The sequence below is a fragment of the Palaemon carinicauda genome, chromosome 24 (genome assembly GCF_036898095.1).
Source record: "Palaemon carinicauda isolate YSFRI2023 chromosome 24, ASM3689809v2, whole genome shotgun sequence".
Taxonomy (NCBI): domain Eukaryota; kingdom Metazoa; phylum Arthropoda; class Malacostraca; order Decapoda; family Palaemonidae; genus Palaemon; species Palaemon carinicauda.
The window spans coordinates 38,599,885-38,625,679 of NC_090748.1; positions in this window are offsets into that span (position 1 = coordinate 38,599,885).

A 25,795-nucleotide genomic window follows, 5' to 3' on the forward strand; every position below is an offset into this window, starting at 1 on the left:
GGGAATGTCGCTCTGGCTAACTAAAACTCATACCCAGTGAGCGACAGCGTCCATGACGCCTCCGGTAGGCTACGGCTCTTGTAACAAAGATTAATCCTATTAATCACTTAAAAATTTACCAAGAGCCTACATTTATACATAAAAGACATGGTACTCAACTTATCAGAGGCCGACGAAGTTGGAGAAGCCATGAAAAGTAGAATAAATCCAAGATTTGCTAGAAACACAGGAAAAAACACCGAGTTGTTAAGCTAAGCAAAAAGGAATACAGATGGCGCCAGGATTGGCGCCAGGCACGCTTACGAAACTGGAGAATAGGGAGCCTTGGGAGCGGCTCCCCCTTTTTCTTTCCCGTTTCGTTTCTTGCCAATTGACCCCTCGATACGTAATCTCTGTTTGGAGTGCAGATTGCCATGTGGCGTGTCAAGAATACGTCCTCTGATATATCGCGATATCCCTTTCATTAGGGATATTCGCTCCAGGAGTTAGAATTCTGGGTACCTTAAGGTAAATTCTCTGGGAATATCGCCGTAGTTGTAATATACCCTAGGAAGCTACCCTATAGGAACTTCCATCAGGACGACATGGCTTGAGCCCAAATATATATATATATACATATATATATATATATATATATATATATATATATATATATATATATATATATATATATATATATATATATATATATATATATATATATGTGTGTGTGTGTGTCTATATATATATATATATATATATATATATATATATATATATATATATATATATATATATATATATATATATATATATGTATATATATATATATATATATATATATATATATATATATATATATATATATATATATATATATAAATATATATACATATATATATATATATATATATATATATATATATATATATATATATATATATATATATATATATATATATATATATATATATATATATATATATATATATATATATATATGTATATATATATATATATATATATATATATATATATATATATATATATATATGTGTGTGTGTGTGTGTGAGTGTTTATATATATATATATATATATATATATATATATATATATATATATATATATATATATATATATATATATATATATATATATATATATATATATGATTTTTTATACAATTTTAATTAGAAAACTATTTATTTGTCAAAAGACAATATATAGTTGATTATTGTAGTAGACTAATTATTACTACCTAAATTCCTAAATTGGCAAAAATATGCTTACCAATATTCAAACACACTACCATTGCTTTCCCAACGCCACCGATATCGCGCACCAATGGCTTTAACAGCGTTACCGAATCATTTCATTAATAGCATCGAGACATTTTCCACCAATTTGTTCTTCCAGCTCATTGAGTGTTGCAGGCTTTGAACACTAAACGTTATCTTCGAGTTACCCCTTTGGAAATAAATGTATTAGAGTGAGGGATGTGGAATGCATAGGAAATTCAACACTTCAGTAGTAAAAAAAAAAAGGTAATAATGAAATAATGGTCCAGGAAGCACACTGTCCATAACCAACAGCACACTTTAGCAACTGGTAGGTTCAAATATTGTTCTATTATAACCCAGAGATTTTCCATAGCCACGTAGGTATAATTGGGTCAGTTATTTGAGCAATTTAACTTCAAAGTAACCACATTGCTCTAATCATTTTAGAATATATTTGTTGCACTTTCTTCCACCCAACTACTTAAACTCTCAGAATCGAAACGATTTAACGGTGTGATGTAAAATATCTAGTGATATTACATCATAATGCAATGGAATTTCAATTTCTGGATTTTATTCTCAAGGATACCTGTTGGTATCGTTGGAGAGTTTCCAGCAAATGTTTGGGTTTGAGTCCTTGTCCAACCAGAGGCACTTATCTCAAAAGAATTTTCAGTGGATATATATTGCAAACACTTCATTCCATAATAAATCCGATTTGTGTTTAATGTTTATATGATAAGAACTTAATTGTGGCGGTGTCAAAAGTTCATATATAAATATATATATATATATATATATATATATATATATATATATATATATATATATATATATATATATATATATATATATATATATATATATATATATATATATAAAGGATTTTGAGCGAAGCGAAAAATCAATTTTTGGTAAGATGGCCATGTCGTCCTGACGGAAGTTCCTCTAAGGTAGCTTCCTAGGGTATATTACAACTACGGCGATATTCCCAGAGAGTTTACTTTAAGGTACCCAGAATTCTAACTCCTGGAGCGAATATCCCTAATAAAAGAGCCAGGGATATCGCATAAAATCAGAGGACGTATTCTTGACACGCCACATGGCAATCTGTACCCCGAACAGAGTTAACACTTCGTAGGGGTCAAATGGCAAGAAAACGAAAACGAGAAAGAAAAGGGGAGAGCCGTTCGTAAGGCCCTCTCTTCTCCCGTTTCGTAAGCGTGCCCTGCGCCGATTCTGGTGCCATCTGCATTCCTTGTAGCGAAACACGAGGTGCTACAGATACTGTATGTAGGGAGGGGTCCTACGGCCCTTTCATAGAAAGGGAAGGGCGGGTCCATCAGGACGACATGGCCATCTTACCCAAAAATAGATTTTTCGCTTCGCTCAAAATCCGTTTTTTGGGCTCAAGCCATGTCGTCCTGATGGAAGTATACCAGAGCATTACTGTATCTATGGATTCTCAAAATGTGCCGTACTCCTCAGAAGTATTTCCCCCAGTCGACACGACCTAGAGACCTAAGATGTTACCGTCATACATCTTTTCAACTAATCATAAACCATGATAGAGCTTCCTGCCCCCAACAGGGAAGAGTCCTACTAGACTCTGAAAAAAGTCTCGAAGAGTACATATATCTATGTATGAACCCCAGGGAAGCGAGTATAGTGGTCTCACCCTATACTAGGTAAATCGAAGTTTAAAAGAATCACTGTGTCAATATGAAATATCGACCAGTCCTCCGCTCAATACACGTATTGGACAAAGGTTTATATCCGCCTAGGAGGAAACTCGTAAATCCGCCACCATCCCTTTATGGGATGGTGTCCTCCAGCTAAGGGAAAGCATAAACCAATGCAATATTAGCTTGCATAAAGGGACATTCTATTAGAGCTATCCCCGGATAAATATACATAGAATGAATGCTCACAGGTGAAGGAGACGCATGGTTCTCAAGAACCAGTTTATTGACAGACAATAAACAGACAGGTTAACCATAATCATATATATATATATATATATATATATATATATATATATATATATATATATATATATATATATATATATATATATATATATATATACATATATATATATATATATATATATATATATATATATATATATATATATATATATATATATATATATATATATATAAGAAGAGGATAACCAAAACTTTAAGCATAAGTGTGATAGTAAACAGAAACTTGTTTATCTGAAAGAAAACATTGGAGCCACTTTTAAGATACCAAAGTATCAAAGTGAAAAGCCTGTATTACTAATCAGTCACATTAGCGTTAGAAACGCTCGGCACGCATGTTTGCACTTATGCTAAGTTCACCTTTGAAAGTGGAACAGTCAACGTGGGTCACTCAGTGCCCTCACATAGTTTGTAGTACAGTAGGTGACTACATACTCACCCTGGAATTAATTATCCCTATTAAAACTACTGTTCCTCGCAGAGTTTAACAGCAGGGTTAACGACGCAACCCACTGCTACCACAGAACCTCTTAGTTGCTGCACTTGCTTCGCATAGTGACGAAAGAACACTCTGGAAGACTTCCAGCCAGTGTATGAACGAAGATGTTCAAAATCCCTACAACTAAAGAAGTTTAAGGATGAAGCAACTTTCCTCGGATCGTGACCTGTGGGTGAACAGTCAGGATCCGCTCTGTGAATAAGATATGTGATTTTCGCCCTGAGTTGTTTCAGTGATAAATTTGAGCCTTACGTTTCTCCCCTGACAAGTTGACCACCCTTGAAGTCTGAAGTTCTATGAAGATAGACCTTTAGGCATTCTACTGGACATAGAGATGCATCTTCTTTCAGAGGGCAGATTCTTCAGGGACCCCACCTGATGATGGGTAACTCGTTCTTGGTGAGAAACGTAGGATCCGGAAACAGGTTAAGTTCTCCCCCTCCAGGAACTGAACACGACCTTCCTCTCTCGAGAAGGGTACGAACTCACTAACCCTGGCCCCGGACACGAGTGCAAAAAGGAGGATAAGTTATGGGTCAAATCCTTTAACGCACACTCCTCATTGTTCAACAGCGAAGCAAAAATGAAGAACTTTTCTAAAGACCATGAATTGGGCTTTGGAGGTGCTGAAGGTCTGAGCCTAGCGCAGGCTTTCGGAACTTTATGAAAGATCTCGTTAGCGAGGTCGACCTGGAAGGCATATAGAATGGGTCTTGTCAAAGCAGACCCACACGTTAAAGTCGTGTTAGCCGCCGATCCATAACCATGGAGATGGATGAAGAAAGATAAGCAGAAGTCCGTCGTGATCTCCTGTGGATTCTTCGCCTGACAAAGGCTACCCATTCTCTCCAAGATGACTCATATTGCCTTCTAATAGATTTGCACTTATAATCCTCTAGGAAGTCTATGCTGGCTTTCGAAATCCCGAAACACTTTTTCACCTGTTAAGGAGAGAAAATTATGAGCTGCTGGGTCCGGGTTTTCTGTAATGAAGCGCAGACAATTGACTTTTGGACTCGCTGGGTTAGAACTGGATCTGGTAGCGGTAGAAACTCCAACCGTAGTTCCAATGCCAGAGGGAACCACACACTGTTCGGCCACTTGTGGGCCACTACTGCCGCTACTCCCTTAAATGATCTCAGTTTGTTGAGGACCCTCAACAGAAGGTTGTGAGGAGGGAACAGATAAATCCTGGACCATCTGTTCCAGTCGAGGGACATCGCGTCCACTGCTTCCGCTAAGGGGTCCTCGTACGGGGACACATACAGGGGCAACTTCTTGTTGTCTTTCGTCGCAAAGAGGTCTATCTGCAGTTCTGGGACTTGACTCAGAATGAAAGAGAATGATCCTGCGTCTAGGGACCATTCCGACTCTATCGGTGTGAACCTGGATAGAGCGTCCGCTATCACATTACGGACTCCTTGAAGGTGAACTGCTGACGGGTACCACTTCTTCTTCCCCCAAATCGGAAGATGGCCAACATCACCTGGTTGAGAGGTGGTGACCTTGATCCTTGTCGATTCAAGCATCTCACAACTCCCTCGCTGTCCAGCACCAACCTAATGTGGATCGAGCGACGCAGGGAGACTTTCTTTAAGGAAAGAAGGACTGTAATAGCCTCTAGAAAGTGACTGTGAGAGCTCTTGAATAGACTGGACCAAGACCCTTGGGCCTTTTTCTGATGAGAGTGAACTCCCCATCCCTCCTTCGAGGCGTCTGAGTGAATCGTCACCGACGGGGGAGGTGGATGAAGAAGAACCGACTTCATAAGAAGTCTGGCTTGGGACCAAGGCCTGAGAAGAGTATTCAGACGAAGCGGAACTGGTCTTCTCAGATCTCTTCGCGCATCTGATGAATAACTACTCCAATCTCCGGTTGCATCCTTTAGCTGTGCTCTTAGCACCGGGTCTGTCACCGAAGCAAACTGGAGAGACCCCAGTACACTCTCCAGTTCGCATCTGATATCCATACGGAATCTAGAAGTCTCTTGACAGAACCAGCTATCTCCTTTCTTTTCTCCGCCATGACGGAGAAAACGGTGTGACATTAGATCTCAGTGGATTCCCTACCACCGGAACTTAGATATGGAGAAAGTCGAGACTTTTTCTGTTGACCTTGAAGCCTAGATAGTCTAGGAAATGAATCACATACAGGGAAGCTTGCAAGCATTCTGTCTTGGATGCTGCCCACACCAGCAAGAAATCCAGGTAGGCTACTACCTGAATTCCCTTTAGGCGTAATTGACTGAGAACTACGTTCGCAAGCTTCGTGAAAATCCTTGGGGCTATTTTTAGCCCAAGAGGCATGGCTCTGAAGGCGTATAGTCTTCGTTGTAGCCTGAACCTTAGGTAGGAGGAGAATCGATGATTGATTGGAACGTGCCAATAGGTGTCTGACAAATCTATGGAGGCGGTAAATGCCCTCTTGGGCAGTAAGGTCCTTATGTGTTGCAGTGTTAGCATCTTGAACCTGTAGTTCGCTATGAACTTGTTGAGTGGCGACAAGTCCAGAATGACTCCGAGTTTTCCGAGTCCTTCTTGGGAACACAAAACAGCCTCCCTTTGAATTAGATGGACTTTACCCTTCGGATCACTTTTCCTCTAACAGTTCTTGAATGAACTCCTCCAAAACGGGGGTGGAGTGTTGGAAAAACCCCGAGGGTATGGGGATGGAGTGCTGTACCAGCTCCAGCCCAGTCCATTCTTGAGTAGGCTGTGGACCCAGGGATCGAAGGTCCACCGATCCCGAAAGCGCTGGAGACTCCCTCCTACCAATATCATCTCACTCGGACTGTTGTCCTGAGGTCTTGCCTCTCTGACCGCGACCACCCATGAAACCCCTTCTCCTTGAGGGGCGCCTAGACGAACCTCTGGCTGCTCCTCTAGGCTTGCTTGACAGGAAGATGACTGACCCTCGAAAGATTGGTTGAATGCCGGAGACTGTGTCGACACGGATTGGGGAACCCACTGAAGTGTGGTTGGGGTTTGTGCCACCATCTGGGGCACTGAAGGCATCAGCAAATGCTGTTGCTGCTGTTATCTACCTGACTTAGCTGGCCGAGAAAGTATCCTAATCCTTTTAGTCTTCCTCATAGGTTGGGAACCCCCATCCGGGGAAGAATTTCTCTTGGTAGACAGGCCCCACTTCTGGAGAAGATTTCTATCCTCCGTGGCGGCCTTATCAACCTCTTTGACCGATTCACTAGGGAAAAGGTCTTTCTCCCAACTGTTGGAGGAGATTAGTTTCCTTGGCTCGTGCCTCATCGTAGCCCGGGCGAACACGAACTCCCTACAGGCTCTCTTCGCCCTGACGGAGCTGTAAAGATCCTTCGTCACAGTGGCCAGATGAGTCTTGATCACAACCATGAACATTTCATGGACCTTGGGGTCACTTGTCATCGTCTCGAAAGTGGACTGAAGAGACAAAGAGGCAGCCAGTCTTTCTTTTGTCTTGAGTTCTCTCCGCAAAAGAAAGCCGGACAGCTTAGAGAGGATCTCGCCAAACCGACATCCGGCAAAATCCGCCTCCAACATCTGGACTGAGAAGGTAAGATGGACGTCCTTCCAGTCCTTGTATTGCTTACTTATTCTTCCTTTCTAAAGGCCAGCAACAAGGGTTTACACTCCTCCAGGGAGGGGAAAGGTTTGCCAGCCTCGACTGTTTTCAAAACTGCCGCAAACCCTTTCAGCAAAAAGGGGGAAGGCTCTGGCAGGAGAGGACACAAAGGAAGGAAGCCTCTTACTCAAATACAGCTACCTTTGAGTTCATGAAGCCCCTCTCTTTCATCGAAGATGAAAGCAAAGCATGGTCTATCACTACGACCTCCTCCGGCTCTGTCTCTTCCTTTGAAGCTGGTACCTCCCTCAACCGGACATAGCAGTCCGGATATGCCCCTGCAGTTACAATGCAGCTGCCTTCCCATTCTTCTCCCTCTGCCTTTGTTGGATCAAGCCAACAATGGAGGGGAGGGCCTGCTCTACTGAGAGAGCAGACGATGTTGAGGGAGCAGGTTCAAGGACCTGAACCGGAGCAGCCGACATCTCTCGGCCTCTTCCGCTACCTTGTCCGGAGCTCGAACTTCATCCTGGCCTTCTGCCAGGTGCCAGGAGGTCTTCCTCCAGACGTTCGGACACGTCTGACATCCTGTCGTCCAACTGGATGCTGAGCAAGGCGGCCGCGACTTCAGCATCCACCGGGATCTGAATTAGGGCGACCTCCTCTTGAGGCTGGGGAATCACTGTAACAGTTGATGCCCTAGGGAAAAGGAAGCCCTCATCTTCTCACTTGGAAGATAAGATCCAGAGGTGATCTTCTGAAAGCCCCTCACCAAGGTACGAAGCTTCTCCCTAGCTATATCCCTTGAATCCACCGTTCTAGGGGAGACAAAAACAGATTTTGAGCGAAGCAAAAAGCAAAAGCCTCAATAAATAGGTTAGTGCATACGAAACATACCTGAGGGACCCAATACCGGAGAACATCCGTGGAGACAGCGCATGCCGCACGCCTCCTACAAAACCCATGTCCGCAGAAGTCCTACTGCGGACGTTGCAGAAAACACATCCGCACTACGGATGGTCCTTCTGTAAAGAGAAGAAATTTCCATGAGTATCAAGTGAACTACGTATCACTGGATATGCACAGTAGCATAACAAATCGGAAAGGAAAGACACATCCTTGTATTTCCCGCACAACCAATTGTTGTAGCCTTCCAGATATTAAAATTGTATGGTTAATCTATGCTAGATTAACTAATGGAAAATTTCCAAAGGAAGTAGGTGTAGCTCCAACCTAAGGAATGATTTTAAAATACCAGATAGTAGACAAAAAAGAACTCACTTTCTTATCTGTAAGGCCAACAGCAACGGGTCGTGCAAGACAACACAATCGTGTTAGAAAAGACAGTGTTGTACCAATACTATACTATAGTTTTATTCGTACAGTATATGCTATACTGAAGAATACTCGTACAGTATAGAAGATAGTGCGCCGGCCGGCACTAGTCGGCTGGCGCACACCATAAATAGCTTTAAAGTATACGACTTGACAGCTAAAAGACGGCAGAACGCTGGTTCAAATGCATGCGCCGGCCGGCTGTAACTGCCGATCGGCAACAGCCAAAGTCGGCCGGCAATAATTGCCGGCCAGCCGCTACACAAGGCAGCACCCAGCTGCCAGCCACTGCTCGTAGCGACCGGCAGACAAGGGCGAGACAATAGCCGGCCAGCAAAGGTCAACAACTGACGCCAACCAGCAGCAGAGAACCAGAGAACTCTGACTGCCCGGCTGCCGGCCACTAAGGCCGGCAGTCGGAAAGGTACAACACATAAGAAGAAAACAGAATGGATGCTGGGCTAAGAGGATATACTACCTCACTGCCCGACAAACCGAAAGAGTGCCGACAGGAAGGGGAGAATCTAATTCAAGCTTCCTGACCACAGCCGAATGCACTACAGCCAGGCGTGGTTTAGGGACCAAGGGAAGACCGGGCAGCACTCGAGAACAGAGGACCTTTGCCGGCCGGCACACTGTGCCGGCTGGCAACGGACCAAGCCAGCTCCACATCCAACCTATGCTAGGTACAGATGTAGAAAGGCAGACAGTAATGAAACATTACGGAAGGAAGAGGGGATGGGGACAAGAGGGTCCTGTCCAACCTTGCACTGGTTACGGATCACCCACGGCCAAGAAAGCCCATCTCAGCCTAGGGGGAATCCGGGGAGGGAGGCTGGCAATACTTGCTGCCTCCCTATAACCAATGCAAGGAAGGTATTGCTATTCCAGGGAAAGGGACACACCCCACACCCGGAACAGCAACAAGGACAAGTCTGAAGGGTCACCGAACGAAGGGATCAAAACTACAGAAACCTTCAAGAGTGACCGAAGGAGGCTAAACCTCAAATGTCTGTGTCAGACAGCGAGGGAGACTCTACCCCAAGCCAGACCAACACAGACTCAGACTTAAAGCACTGCTGTACTGCCCCTCTCTGAACCAGACTAGCTGGAGCAGGACGGTACAGTACCACCCCAATATAGTTGTATCGAAAGTTAATTCAGATAAACCACTAGGGTTAAGCCCAAGGCTTAAGCAGAGGGAAAGGGTTTGCGCGCCTTCCCCGAAGAGAAGGGAGCAAACGGGGGGAACAAGAAAACATATCAATAGCCTAAGACAACCTAGCCTAGGCACAGGGAGAATCGATTACCTAAATCACCGAAACTCACTCATATACCATCTTGGAAAAAACTCAGCATAAACTTATATGTATAACGTTGCCTAACGCTTCAATAAAATTTAAATAACCACACTTGGAAGACTAAATATCATGCAGGAAGTACAAGGGCCAAACGACTAGGCTACAAGGTCTAGCGTAGGCCAGCCTAGGCAAATCCTTCGCCAAGGCACTATACTACAGCATCATAAAAGTATTCCTAAATAAGCTAAGCAGTTAAATTTATTAAAGCGAGAAGGGGGCTGGGAACGTCGCTCTGACTAACCAAATAAATCCTATCTAGCCAGCGACAGCGTCCAGGACGCCTCCAGCAGGCAACAGCTCTTGTATCAAAGATGAATCTTTTAATTACTTTAAATTTTACCAAGAGCCTACATTTATACATAAAAGAAATGGTACTCAACCTATCGGAAGCAGAAGAAGTTGGAGAAAGCATATCAGCTTGAGTAAATCCAAGATTTTTGGTAGAAACACAGGGAAAATCCGAGTTGTATAGCTACGCAAAAAGGAATGCAGATGGCGACAGAATCGGCGCAGGACACGCTTACGAAACGGGAGAAGAGAGGGCCTTACGAACGGCTCTCCCCTTTTCTTTCTCGTTTTCGTTTTCTTGCCTTTTGACCCCTACGAAGTGTTAACTCTGTTCGGGGTACAGATTGCCATGTGGCGTGTCAAGAATACGTCCTCTGATTTTATGCGATATCCCTGGCTCTTTTATTAGGGATATTCGCTCCAGGAGTTAGAATTCTGGGTACCTTAAGGTAAATTCTCTGGGAATATCGCCGTAGTTGTAATATACCCTAGGAAGCTACCTTAGAGGAACTTCCATCAGGACGACATGGCTTGAGCCCCCCCCCCCCCAAAAAAAAAAAAAAAAATATATATATATATATAACGGATTTTGAGCGAAGCGAAAAATCTATTTTTGGGTAAGATGGCCATGTCGTCCTGATGGAAGTCCCTTAAAGGCAGCTTCCTAGGGTATATTACAACTACGGCGATATTCCCAGAGAATTTACCTTAAGGTACCTAGAATTCTAACTCCTGGAGCGAGTATCCCTAAAAAAGACCTTAGGGATATCGTAAATATCAGTGGACGTATTCTTGACACGCCTCATAGCAATCTATACCCCGAATAGAGTTAACACTTCGTAGGGGTCAAATGGCAAGAAAACGAAAACGAGAAAGAAAAGGGGAGAGCCGTTCGTAAGGCCCTCTCTTCTCCCGTTTTGTAAGCGTGCCCTGCGCCGATTTTGGCGCCATCTGCATTCCTTGTAGCGAAACACGAGGTGCTACAGATACTGTATGTAGGGAGGGATCCTACGGCCCTTTCATTGAAAGGGAAGGGCGGGTCCATCAGGACGACATGGCCATCTTACCCAAAAATAGATTTTTCGCTTCGCTCAAAATCCGTTTTTTGGGCTCAAGCCATGTCGTCCTGATGGAAGTATACCAGAGCATTACTGTATCTGTGGATTCTCAAAATGTGCCGTACTCCTCGGAAATATTTCCCCCAGTCGACGCGACCTAGAGACCTAAGATGTTACCGTCATACATCTTTTCAACTAATCATAAACCATGATAGAGCTTCCTGCCCCCAACAGGGAAGAGTCTTACTAGACTCTGGGAAAGTCTCGAAGAGTACATATATCTAAGTATGAACCCCAGGCAAGCGAGTATAGTGGTCTCACCCCATACTGGGTAAAGCGAAGTTCGAAAAGAATCACTGTGTCAATATGAAATATCGACCAGTCCTCCGCTCAAAACACGTATTGGACAAAGGTTCATATCCGCTTAGGAGGAAACTCGTAAATCCGCCACCATCCCTTTATGGGATGGAGTCCTCCAGCTAAGGGGAAGCATAAACCAATGCAATATTAGCTTGCATAAGGGAACATTCTATTAGAATTATCCCCGGGTAAATATACATAGAATGAATGCTCACAGGTGAAGGAGACGCAAGGTTCTCAAGAACCAGTTTATTGACAGACAATAAACAAACAGGTTAACCACACTCATATATATATATATATATCTATATATAAGAGGAGGATAACTAAAACTTTAAGCATAAGTATGATAGTAAACAGCAACTTGTTTGTCTGAAAGAAAAAACATTGGAGCCACTTTTAAGATACCAAAGTATCAAAGTCAAAAGTCTGTTTTACTAATTAGTCACATTAGCTTTAGAAACGCTCGGCACGCATGTTTGCACTTATGCTGGGTTCACCTTTGAAAGTGGAACAGTCAACGTGGGTCACCCAGTACCCTCACATAGTATGTAGTACAACATGTGACTACATACTCACCCTGGAATTAATTGTCCCAATTAAGTTACTGTTCCTCGCAGAGTTAAACAGCAGGGTTAACGACGCAACCCACTGCCACCACAGAACCTCTTAGTTGCTGCACTTGCTTCGCATAGTGACGAAAGAACACTCTGGAAGACTTCCAGCCAGTGTACGAACGAAGATGTCCAAAATCCCTACAACTAAAGAAGTTTAAGGATGAAGCATCTTTCCTCGGATCGTGACCTGTGGGTGAACAGTCAGGATCCGCTCTGCGAATAAGATATGTGATTTTCGCCCTGAGTTATTTCAGTAATAAATTTTGAGCCTGACGTTTCTCCCCTGGCCAGATGGCCATCCTTGAAGTCTGAAGTTCTACGAAGATAGACCTTTAGGCATTCTACTGGACATAGAGATGCATCTTCTTTCAGAGGGCAGATTCTTCAGGGACCCCACCTGATGGTGGGTAACTCGTTCTTGGTGAGAAACGTAGGATCCGGAAATAGGTTCAGTTCACCCATCCAGGGACTGAACACGACCTTCCTCTCTCGAGAGGGGTATGATCTCACTAACCCTGGCCCCGGACGCGAGTGCAAAAAGGAGGATAACTTATGGGTCAAATCCTTTAACGCACACTCCTTATTGTTCAACAGTGAAGCAACATGAAGAACTTTTCTAAAGACCATGAATTGGGCTTTGGAGGTGCTAAAGGTCTGAGCCTAGCGCAGGCTTTCGGAACTTTTATAAGAGATCTCGTTAGCGAGGTCGACCTGGAAGGCATATAGAATGGATCTTGTCAAAGCAGGCCTACATGATAAAATCGTGTTAGTTACCGATCCATAACCATGGAGATGGATGAAGAAAGACAAGCAGAAGTCCGTCGTGATCTCCTGCGGAATCTTCGTCTGACAAGGGCTACCCATTCTCTCCAAGATGACTCATATTGCCTTATAAAAGGTTTGCACTTATAATCCTTTAGGAAGTCCGTGCTGGCTTTCGACATCCCGAAACACTTTCTCACCTGATTAAGGAAAGAAATCATGAGCTGCTGGGTCCGGGTTTTCTGTGATGAAGCGCAGACAATTGACTTCTGGACTCACTGGGTCAGAACTGGATCTGGTAGCGGACGAAACTCCAATCGTAGTTCCAATGCCAGAGGGAACCCCACACTGTTCGGTCATTTGTGGGCCACTACTGCCGCTACTCCCTTAAATGATCTCAGTTTGTTGAGGACCCTCAACAGAAGGTTGTAAGGAGGGAACAGATAAATCCTGAACCATCTGTTCCAGTCGAGGGACATCGCGTCCACTGCTTCCGCCAAGGGGTCCTCGTACGGGGACACATACAGGGGCAACTTCTTGTTGTCTTTCGTCGCAAAGAGGTCTAGCCGCAGTTCTGGGACTTGACTCAGAATGAAGGAGAATGGTCCTGCGTCTAGGGACCATTCCGACTCTATCGGTGTGAACCTGGATAGAGCGTCCGCTGTCACATTGCGGACTCCTTAAAGGTGAACTACTGACAGGTACCATTTCTTCTTCCCCCAAATCGGAAGATGGCCAACATCACCTGGTTGAGAGGTGGCGACCTTGATCCTTGTCGATTCAAGTATCTCACAACTCCCCCGCTGTCCAGCACCAACCTAATGTGGATCGAGCGATGCGGGGAGACTTTCTTGAAGGAAAGAAGGACTGTCATAGTCTCTCGAAAATGACTGTGAGAGGTCTTGAATAGACTGGACCAAGACCCTTGGGCCTTTTTCTGATAAGAGTGAACTCCCCATCCCTCCTTCGAGGCGTCTGGGTGACTCGTCACCGACGGGGGAGGTGGATGAAGAAGAACCGACTTCCTAAGGAGTCTGGCTTGGGACCAAGGCCGGAGAAGAGTATTACGACGAAGCGGAACTGGTCTTCTCAGATCTCTTCGCGCATCTGATGCATAACTACTCCAATCTCCGGTTGCATCCTTTAGCTGTGCTCTTAGCACCGGGTCTGTCACCGAAGTAAACTGGAGAGACCCCAGTACACTCTCCAGTTCGCATCTGATATCCATACGGAATCTAGAAGTCTCTTGACAGAACCAGCTATCTCCTTTCTTTTCTCCGCCATGACGGAGAAAACGGTGTGACATTAGGTCCCAGTGGATTCACACCCACCGGAACTTAGAGATGGAGGAAGTTGAGACTTTTCCTGTTGATCTTGAAGCCTAGATAATCTAGGAAATGGATCACATACAGGGAAGCTTGCAAGCATTCTGTCCTGGGTGCTGCCCACCCCAGCCAAAAATCCAGGTAGGCTACTACCTGAATTCCCTTTAGGCGTAATTGACTGAGAACTACGTTCGCAAGCATCGTGAAAATCCTTGGGGCTATTCTAAGCCCGAGAGGCATGGCTTTGAAGACGTATAGTCTTCGTTGTAGCCTTAACCTTAGGTAGGAGGGGAATCGACAATAGATTGGAACGTGCCGATAGGCGTCTGACAAAACTATGGAGGCGGTAATTGCCCTCTTGGGCAGTAAGGTCCTTATGTGTTGTATTGTTAGCATCTTGAACCTGTAGTTCGCTATGAACCTGTTAAGTGGCGACAAGTCCAGAATGACTCCGAGATTTTCGAGTCTTTCTTGGGAACACAAAACAGCCTCCCTTGGAATTAGATGGACTTTACCCTTCGGATCACTTTTCCTCTAACAGTTCATGAATGAACTCCTCCAGAACGGGGGTGGAGTATCGGAAAAACGCCGAGGGTATGGGGATGGAGTGCTGTACCAGCTCCAGCCCAGTCCCTTCTTGAGTAGGCTGTGGACCCAGGGATCGAAGGTCCACCGATCCCAAAAGCGTTGGAGACTCCCTTCTACCAATATCATCTCGCTCGGACTGTTGTCCTGAGGTCTTGCCTCTCTGACCTCGACCACCCATGAAACCCCTTCTCCTTGAGGGGCGCCTAGACGAAATTCTGGCTGCTCCTCTAGGCTTGTTCGACAGGCAGTTGACTGACCTTCGAACGATGGGTTGAATGCCGGAGACTGTGTCGACACGAATTGGGGAACCCACTGAAGTGTGGTCGGGGTTTTTGCCACCATCTGGGGCACTGAGGGCATCAGCAAATGCCGTTGCTGCTGATGTCTACTTGACTTAGCTGGCCGAGAAAGTATCCTAATCCTTTTAGTCTTCCTCCAAGGTTGGGGACCCCATCCGGGGAAGAATTTCTCTTGGTAGACAGGCCCCACTCCCGGAGAAGATTTCTATCGTCCGTGGCGGCCCTATCAACGTTTTTGACCGACTCACTAGGGAAAAGGTCTTTGTCCCAACTGTTGGAGGAGATTAGTTTCCTTGGCTCGTGCCTCATCGTAGCCCGGGCGAACTCGAATTCCCTACAGGTTCTCTTCGCCCTGACGGAGCTGTAGAGATCCTTCGTCACAGTGGCCATATGAGTCTTGATCACAACCATGAACGTTTCATGGACCTTGGGATCACTTGTCATCGTCTCAACGTGGACTGAAGAGACAAAGAGGCAGCCAGTCTTTCTTTTGTCTAGAGTTCTCTCCGCAAAAGAAAACCAGACAGCTTAGAGAGGATCTCGCCGAACCGGCATCCGACAAAATCCGCCTCCCACATCTGGACTCAGAAGGTAAGATGGACGTCCTTCCAGTCCTTGATTTGCTTACTAAATCTTCCTTTCTAAAGGCCAGCAACAAGGGTTTACACTCCACCAGGGAGGGGAAAGGCTTGCCAGCCTCGACTGTTTTCAAAACCGCCGCAAACCCTTTCAGCGAAAAAAGGGGGAAGGCTGTGGCAGGAGAGGACACAAAGGAAGGGAGCCTCTTACTCAAATACAGCTACCTTTGAGTTCATGACGCCCCTCTCTTTCATCGAAGAAGAAAGCAAGGCATGAGCCTGTCATGGTCTATCACTACGACCTCCTTAGGCTCTGTCTCTTCCTTTGAAGCTGGTACCTCCTTCCACCGGACCTTGCAGTCCGGATGTGCCCCTGCAGTTACAATGCAGCTGCCTTCCCATTCTTCTCCCTCTGCCTTTGTTGGATCAAGCCAACAATGGAGGGAGGGCCTGCTCTACTGCGAGAGCAGATGATGTTGAGGGAGCAGGTTCAAGGACCTGAACCGGAGCAGCCGACCTCTCTCGGCCTCTTCCGCTACCATGTCCGGAGCTCGAACTTCATCCTGGCCTTCTGCCAGGAGGTCTTCCTCCAGACGTTCGGACACGTCTGGCATCCTGTCGTCCAACTGGATGCTAAGCAAGGCGACCGTGACTTCAGCATCCACGGGATCTGAATTAAGGGGACCTCCTCTTGAGGTTGGGGAATCACTGTAACAGTTGATGCCCTAGGAAAAGAAAGCCCTCATCTTCTCATTTGGAAGATAAGGTCCAGAGGTAATTTTATGAAAGCCCCTCACCCAGGTACGAAGCTTCTCCCTAGCTATATCCCTTGAATCCACCGTTGTAGGGGAGACGAAAACGGATTTTGAGCGAAGCGAAAAGAAAAACCTCAATAGATAGGTTAGTGCATATGAAACATACCTGGGGAACCCAATACCGGAGAACATCCGTGGAGACAGCGCATGCCACACGCCTCCTTCAGAACCATGTCCGCAGAAGCCCTACTGCGGACGTTGCAGAAATACATCCGCACTACGGATGGTCCTCCTGTAAAGAGAAGAAATTTCCATGAGTATCAAGTGAACTACGTATCACTGGATATGCACAGTAGCATAACAAAACGGAAAGACACATCCTTGTATTTCCCGCACACCCAATTGTTGTAGCCTTCCAATTCATAAAATCGTATAGTTAATCTATGCCAGATTAACCAATGGAAAATTTCCAAAGGAAGAAGGTGTAGCCCCCCCTAAGGAATGATTTTAAAATACCGGATAGTAGACAAGAAAGAACTCACTTTCTTATCTGTAAGGCCAACAACAACGGGTCGTGCAAGACCACAAAGAATAAGGAAAAGACACATACTTGTGAATCCCCCACAATCACCTGTGGAAGCCCACCAGCCATTAAAATCAAATGGTTAGTCTTTGCTAGAATAACCAAAGATCATATTTTCCCGAGGGAAATTAGGTGTAGCTCACACCTAAGGTAAGATTTTACCATTCTGGCTAAAGATGAAAAGAGTTCTCTTTTCATCCCTGTAAGGCAACACCAAGTGACTGCACAAGGCAACACAAGTAAGTTAGAGAAGACAGTGTTGTAACCTACTATATCATGTTCTCCCCTGGTAGAAGACATTAAACAGGGAAGAACTGATACAGTACATGAGGGTGGTGTGCCGGCCGGCTCTTGCCGGTCAGCACCCCCACCCCCTTTTCCAAAGGTAGGTCTCAAGTATGCAACTTAGGATCACCCAGACGGGGGAGAACTCCAGTTCCTATGCCTGAACCGGTCGGTAGTGGTTGCCGGTCCATAGCTACCCGGTTGGCACCCAGCTGCCGGCCATCACTCTTAGTGGCCGGCCAACCGAGTGATGTAGCAGGCCGGCCCGGCAGCGGTGAGTAAACCCTGCCGGCTGGCATCCACTCCAGGTAGCGTCCGGCTGCCGGCCGCCACTCAAAGCGGCCGGCAGGTGAGCAAGGAGACCGGCCAGCAAAGGCATAAGACCACTGCCAACCGACAGCAAGAGAACTAGCGAACACCCCCCTACCGACGGCCGGCCACTAGGCCGGCAGACGGCAAGGACAACACAAGAGAAGACAACAGAATGGGTGCCGGGCTAAGAGGCTATGTACCTCCGCGCCCGACACCCGAAAGAGTGCCGAGAGGAAGTGGAGACACTAAGTCAAGCTTCCTAACCACTGCTTACTGAAACTACAGACGGCAGCGGTTGAGGGACCAAGGAAGGACCGGGCAGCACTCAAAGGATAGGGCCTCTGCCGGTCGGCACTCTCTGCCGGCCGACAGGGGACCACGTCAGCTCCCCATCCCAACCTATGCTAGGTACGGATGTGAGACGACTGACACAAAGGAAACGGAAAATAGAAGGGAAGGACAGAGGGTCCTGTCCAACCTTGCCTTGGTTAAGGATCATTCCAAACTAAGAAAGCTCATCTCAGCCAGAGAGATCCAGGGAGGGAGGCCGGCACTACTGGCTGCCTCCCTAAAACCAAGGCAAGGAAGGAATTGCTATTCCGGAAAGGGAACATATCCCGAACCCGGAACAGCAAAGAGGACAAGTCTGAGGGGTCACCGAGCGAAGGGATCATAATTACCGAAACCTTCCAAGGTGAATCAAGGAGGATAAACCTCCTATGCCCGTGTCAGGCAGCAAGGGAGACTCTGCCCCACGCTAGACCAACACGGACTCAGACTAATACACTGCTGTACTGTCCCCCTCTGAACCAAATCAGTTGGAGCAGGAAGGTACAGTACTACTCCAGCATAGTTATATTTGAAAATTAATTCAAACAAACCACTAGAGTTAAGCCTAAGGCTTAAACAGAGGGAAAGGGTTTGCCCCTTCCCCGAAGAGAAGGGAGCAAACGGGGAAAAGATAATATTATCAAGACCTAAGACAACCTAGCCTAGGCACTAAGAGAATCGATTACCTAAATCACCGAAACTCACTCCAATACTATCTTGGAAATTACTCGAAAAGGGCTGTATGTATAACGTTGCCTAACGCTTTAAGCAATATAAAATCACACTTGGAAGACTAAATATCATGCAGGAAGTACAAGGACCAATAACTAGGCTACGAAGACTAGTGTTGGTCAGCATAGGCAAAGCTTTCGCCAGGCGCACTACTAACGCATCATAACAGAATTCCTAATTAAGCTAAGCAGCTAAATATTAAAGCGCAGGGGGCTGGGAACGTCGCTCTTGCTAACCAATAAATCCTATTCTAGCGAGCGACAGCGTCCATGACGCTTCCAGCAGGCAACAGCTCTTGTATCAAAGATAACTCTTATAAATACTTTAATTTTAAACAAGAGCCTACATTTATACATAAAAGAAATAGTACTCAACTTATCCGAAGCAGAAGAAGTTGGAGAAAGCATAATATGAGAGTAAATCCAAGATTTTGGTAGAAACACAGGAAAAAACACCGAGTTGTAAAGCTACGCAAAAAGGAATGCAGATGGCGCCAGAATCGGCGCAGGGCACGCTTACAAAACGGGAGAAGAGAGGGCCTTACGAACGGCTCTCCCCTTTTCTTTCTCGTTTTCGTTTTCTTGCCATTTGACCCCTACGAAGTGTTAACTCTGTTCGGGGTACAGATTGCCATGTGGCGTGTCAAGAATACGTCCTCTGATTTTATGCGATATCCCTGGCTCTTTTATTAGGGATATTCGCTCCAGGAGTTAGAATTCTGGGTACCTTAAGGTAAATTCTCTGGGAATATCGCCGTAGTTGTAATATACCCTAGGAAGCTACCTTAGAGGAACTTCCATCAGGACGACATGGCTTGAGCCCCCCCCCCCAAAAAAAAAAAAAAATATATATATATATATATATATATATATATATATATATATATATATATATATATATATATATATACAGTGAACCCTCCGCGAAGTAGTGACACCATATTTACCTATTTATTTAACATGTATATTAAGACTTTTAAAACCTTCCTTTGTACGTAGTACTGTTAACAAACTACCCTTCAATGTACAGAACACTTAATGCATATACTACAGTACCCTAAACTAAAACAGGAACAAATATTAAAGGCGATTTTATATCATGCGTTTCCTAAACACGCCAAAAAGCACGATAAAAAATGGCAACCAATGTTTTGTTTACATTTACCTCTGATCATAATGAAGAAACAAACGCATTTACACATATGTGTATAGGTTAGTTTTTGCATCGATTATATTGATTATACAGTACAGTATGTTGATTTTGTTATTACCAATGTTTTACTTAATTTTTCTTAGGACTTCCAAATGAAATGTTTTTCTTTATGACGTCGCATGAACCGACGGCGTCATAAAGTACGCTCAGTAAACAAATGAGGGCATTTAACGCGCATGATGAAAGTGATAAATAATGATATTACAGTAAAAGCTTTTAGAAAATATGTTATTACAAATATTATTTACCGTATCTATATAAAATCATACATACGTAGCAAAGCAGGAAACAATTTACGAAAGAGAGAGAGAGAGAGAGAGAGAGAGAGAGAGAGAGAGAGAGAGAGAGAGAGAGAGAGAGAGAGAGAGAGAGAGAGAGTTGTATTACGTACGTAAATGTAAATTTTAAACAAAAAAAATAGCCCCATTTCATATAAAATAGTTTATTACAAATATTTTACTTTATCATATTACAATAGTCTGTATAATACTGTAAAGTTCAGTACAGTATGTTGTTGTTATAGTCGTGGCGATGAAATTTTCACGAAACAAAAACACGGCATTCCATTGCAATAGCTCATTCATTCTCTCTCTCTCTCTCTCTCTCTCTCTCTCTCTCTCTCTCTCTCTCTCTCTCTCTCTCTCTCTTTGTGTTATACAATACTTACATATAGATGAAGAAACTAAAATTAGTTTTCTTAGTGTCAATTAAATACGAAACGAAGAAATTTTGCCGAGTTTACATCCTTTTCGATCGTTGCTAAAAATACGACATCCGATTTCATCAGCAAACCACTATTTTTTGGGAAACTTCATTTAATTCTAGAAAATTGCTACTCTTTAAATAGTTAATTGCACATTAAGAAAGCGTATACTTTTGTTTTTTAATTTCGGGTGTGTTTCAAAAATCGAGTACTGTTCACTTCTTTTTGTTTTACTTTTGGCTGTGATTAGATCGGCTGACGTCTAGCTGCCGCTCTTGAGAGTGTACGAATACCCTAACAAAGTATCGTTTATACCATTTCTTAACTTATTCAAACCGTCTACAGTATACAGTTGATATTACATAAGCACCAATGTGTTATAACCTATAAATTTTGTTTGTTTGTTACATTTAAAACAACACACACACACACTCTCTCTCTCTCTCTCTCTCTCTCTCTCTCTCTCTCTGTGGGCTACTTTTCACTACCTCCCATTCTTTACCTATCTCTATCTCTCTAACAAATGATATCTTTGTTGCTCCTCAAAGTTTCATTTATATTGAAAATCAATCATGATTCCATTTTCCTTACTTTCTCCAATCTCGCACCATCAGTCACATAGCGGTATTTTCGAAATTTCCGGAAAATCCGCGATTTTTGTATGTACATGCGTTATGAAAAAAATCCGCGAAGTGGTGAATCCGCGATAGTCGAACCGCGAAGTAGCTAGGGCTTACTGTATATATATATATATATATATATAGCCTATATATATATATATATATATATATATATATATATATATATATATATATATATATATATATATATATTGGGCTCAGACCATGTCGTCCTGATGGAAGTTCCCAATAGGTAGCTTTCTAGGGTATATTTGACTACAGTGATATTCCCAGACAATTTTACCTTAAGATATCCAGAATTCTAACTCCTGGAGCGAATATCCCTATATAATCTCACAGGGATATCGCATAATATCAGAGGACGTATTCTTGACATGTCACATAGCTATCTTCACCCCGAACAGTATTAACGCTTCGAGGGGTTATAGTGACAAGAATCTGAAACGAGAATGAAAAGAGAGCCGCTCATAAGGCATCTCTCCTATTCCGTTTCCAGTGTGTATCTGATGAAGGCGGTAGCGCCCTCTTTATTCCTTTTCGTGTAGCTCTACTACTCGGTGTTTTCCTTGTGTTCTCTCGTTATTTTGGATTTTATTCAACATTTTGATGACTTTTCCGGCCTCTTTTGCCTCTGGAAAGATGAGTATTATCTTTACTTTGTATAAATGTAAGCTCTTGTCGTTTTGAATTAAATCAAAAGTGATATTAACGTAAACAAGAGCTGTTGCCTACCAGAGGCATCCTGGATGCTATCCCTCACTATTTATGGGTCATTTAGTTTGCTAGAGCGATGTTCCCGGTTTGTTATGCTTAAATAATCTAGCTATTTAGCTCCTCTAGGAATGCTTATATTATACCGTCAGTTTTTAGTTCGGTGATTTCGACAAGGGTCGAGGTACCGATCTTGCTCTTTGCGAGGCTTAGTAGCCTAGGCGTCTGGCCGTAGTACTTTCATGCATGATATAAGTTTTTTCAGAGTGTTATATTATTGAAGCTATAGGCAAATATTTTATACATGTAAGTTATTGTTGAATGTTTTTTCCAAGATTGTATACGACAAAGTTTCGGTTAGGTAATCGATTCTCACCTTACCTAGTCTAGTAATCTAGGTACAGTAGTATACTTTTGCACATCCCCGATTGTTCTTTTCTCCTCTGGAGGCTAAGTTTAATCACTCTCTCCCTCTGTAAGCATTACGTACCTAGTGTAGGTTAGGATGGAGGACCGGCTCAGCTCTCTGCCGGCTGGCATTACGTGTCAGCCGGCAGAGACTCTTTGTTCTTTGCAGAGTGAACCCCACACCTCCCTTGGTCTTCCTTCCATGTCTGCCGGTAGAGCCCGGCAGGCTATGGATTCTTTGGAAGCTTGAATGCTACATTCTCCCATTCCATAAGTTCACTCTTTCTGGATGGAAGGTCGTATGGCAATGCTGCCTTATAACCTTACATCCATACTGTTTCTCTGACTATTGTGTTGCACCCCTAACCCGCAGGTGGAGGTTTTCTGGTTCTTGGCTACTGGCGGCGGGCATGGGTATTATTACCTTTGCCTGCCGTCAGTGGAAACACAGCCCTAATCTGCGGGCCACTACGATTAGCGGCCGGCAGCCGGGTATTAGTGTTTTCAGCCGTCGGCTGGCAATGATTGCCGTCCGGCATACAGATGCGAATCAGTGGGCTGCCGCCTATTAGTTAAAGATAGTATATCTTTGAACTATACAGGGGTAGATGTCGGCCGGCACGTGCAGGTGCACTCCGGCACGTACCGGCGCGTGCTAGCCTGCACAACAGCATGCGATGTACAGTAGTTGCTATATTTGTAGTGTAGTACACACTGCATTAGCAGAAACTACTATACAGAGCTTGTGATAACACTAAAGTTCTACATCATACTTAATGTTATCTTGTACAGCTTTTTGTTAAGACCGTACAATATATAGAAAGTAAGTTCTTTCTGTATTCTTTCTATCCCGTATATTAAAACTTTATCTCAAGGTGTGAACTACACCTTAAATTTCCGTTTAGGAGATTATATAAGGTATTCTAGAATAGAATTAACCTTAGTTTTATTATCTCGGGAGGTTTGACTGGACAGGAAATACAAGCATGTGTCTTTCCTTCTTTTTTTATAGCTTTTCTACATAAGCTAAATGTGTCAATATAAGTGAAAGCCTTCACTTGATACTCATGGATTTTTCTTCTCTTTACAGGAGGACCATCCGAAGTGCGGGAGTGTGTTCTGTAATGTCCGCAGTAGGAACTTCTGTGGACATCAATATTGCAGGAGGCACGCAGCATGCGCAGCCTCCAGAGGTGATCTCCGCTATTGGGAACCTCAGGTTTGTACAGTTTGTTCTAACCTGATTACCGAGGCTTTTGATGACCCTAAGTCGAAAGAGTCAAGGAATGCTGCCAGGGAAACGTTACGATCCTGGGTGAGGGGTTTTCAGAAAAACACCTCAGGTCCTTACCTTCCAAATGAGAAGATGAGGCCATACCTTTTCAGTAAAGCATCGGCTGATGCAATCGTCCCCCAGCCTCAGATGGAGACACCAACTGCCCAGAATCCGGTAGATTCTGAAGTCTCGGCCGGCCTTCAGGACATCCAATTGGACGATAGGATGTCGGAGGTGTCGGATTCTACTGAGAAGGACCTTCTAGGAGAAGGTCAGGAGGAGGAGCGGTTCCAGGCTCCTCAAGTAGAAGAGCAAGAAATCGACGAAGTGTCGGTTACATCGGTTCCGGACCCAGAACCTGTTTATTCTACATCATCTGCTATCCAACAAATTCAAAGGAAGAATGATGAGAAGGAAGCTGCAATGAAACTGGAGATACATAGACTTGCAGCATCACGTGGGCCCCAGAAGCGGCTCAGCGTGAAGGATCTTCCTCTGTGCCCGGATACCAATCCTTGGAGGTATGCCAAACACATACCAATGACAACCGGGAAGATCGTGATCTCAGAAAAGTTGGGAGCAATTCCCCTGGAAGAAGTGGAATTTTGGCCCAACAAAGATTCTTATCTGGAGTGCTATATCCATCTTAGGAAGGAGCCAGCCTCAAAGGAGGAGATGAAGCTGAAGGAGGTCTTCGTTTTTTACCATAGTAGAGCTCAGACGTTACTAGCAAGCTCGATGAAAGAGAGGGGCTTCACTAACTCAAAGGTGCCTTCCTTGAGTAAGAAGCTTCCCTCCTTTGTGGCCTCTCCTACCAGAGCCTTTCCCTTCTTGGAAAAGGGATATAAGGCAGCCTTAAAGGCGGTGGAGGCAGGGAAACCATGCCCCTCCTTGGAGGAGTGCAAGCCGTTATCTCTGACCTTGTCCTTGGACCAAGAAGACTGGAAGGACGTACACCTTACCTTCTCAGTCGGGAAGCTGGAAGCTGATATTGCTGAACGCCAGTTCGGTGAGGCACTTCCAAAACTGTCGGAGGTTCTCTTGCGTAGAGAGCAAGAGACAAAGGAAAGACTTGCGGCATCGATGTCGTTGCAAATGACACTAGAAACGATGGCAAGTGACCCCAAAAACCAAGACATGTTCATGGTTCTGGGCAAAACCCATCTGGCAACAGTTACGAAGGATCTCTATAGCTTTATTAAAGCTAGGAGAGCCTGTAGAGAATTCGTGTTCGCCTCGGCTACGGTGAGGCACGAACCGAGGAAACTGATCTCCTCTCGTATTTGCGGTAAAGACCTCTTTCCCAATGAAGTGGTTAAAGAGGTAGTAGACAAGGCCACCACAGAGAATAGGAACCTTCTCAAAAAGTGGGGCTTAGATCTTAAGAGAAAGTCTTCTCCGGATGAGGATCCCCAACCCAAGAGGAAGACAAAAAGGCCTAGGCCATCCTCTCGGCCAGCTAAACCCTACCGACAGCAACATCAACAACAACTTCCTGTGACTGCGGTGCCTCAGATAGTGGCACAAGCTCCAACCACGTACCGGCTGGTACCTCGACAAGTGGCGACACAGTCACCAGTTTTTAACCCAGCCATCGAAAGGCAGACTTCTTCCTTTCGTTCGAGAGCTAGAAGAACAGCCAGAGGTTCTTCTAGACACCCTTCAAGAGGAAGGGGATACAGGGGAGGACACGGTCAAGGAGGCAAGGCCTCAGGTCCACAACAGCAACAGTAAGATACTTCCAGTAGGAGGGAGACTAAGCTATTTAGGAATCGCGGGACCTTCGATCCCTAGGCCCACAGTCTAATTAAAAATGAACTAGGTTGGAGCTGGAGCAGTCCTCCACCTCAATTTCCTCAATTCTTCCAACACTCATCCCCCATTCTGGAAGAATATGTCCGAGAACTCTTAGACAAAAGAGTAATCCGGAAAGTTAAGTCCATAAAATTCCAAGGAAGGCTGTTTTGTGTTCCGA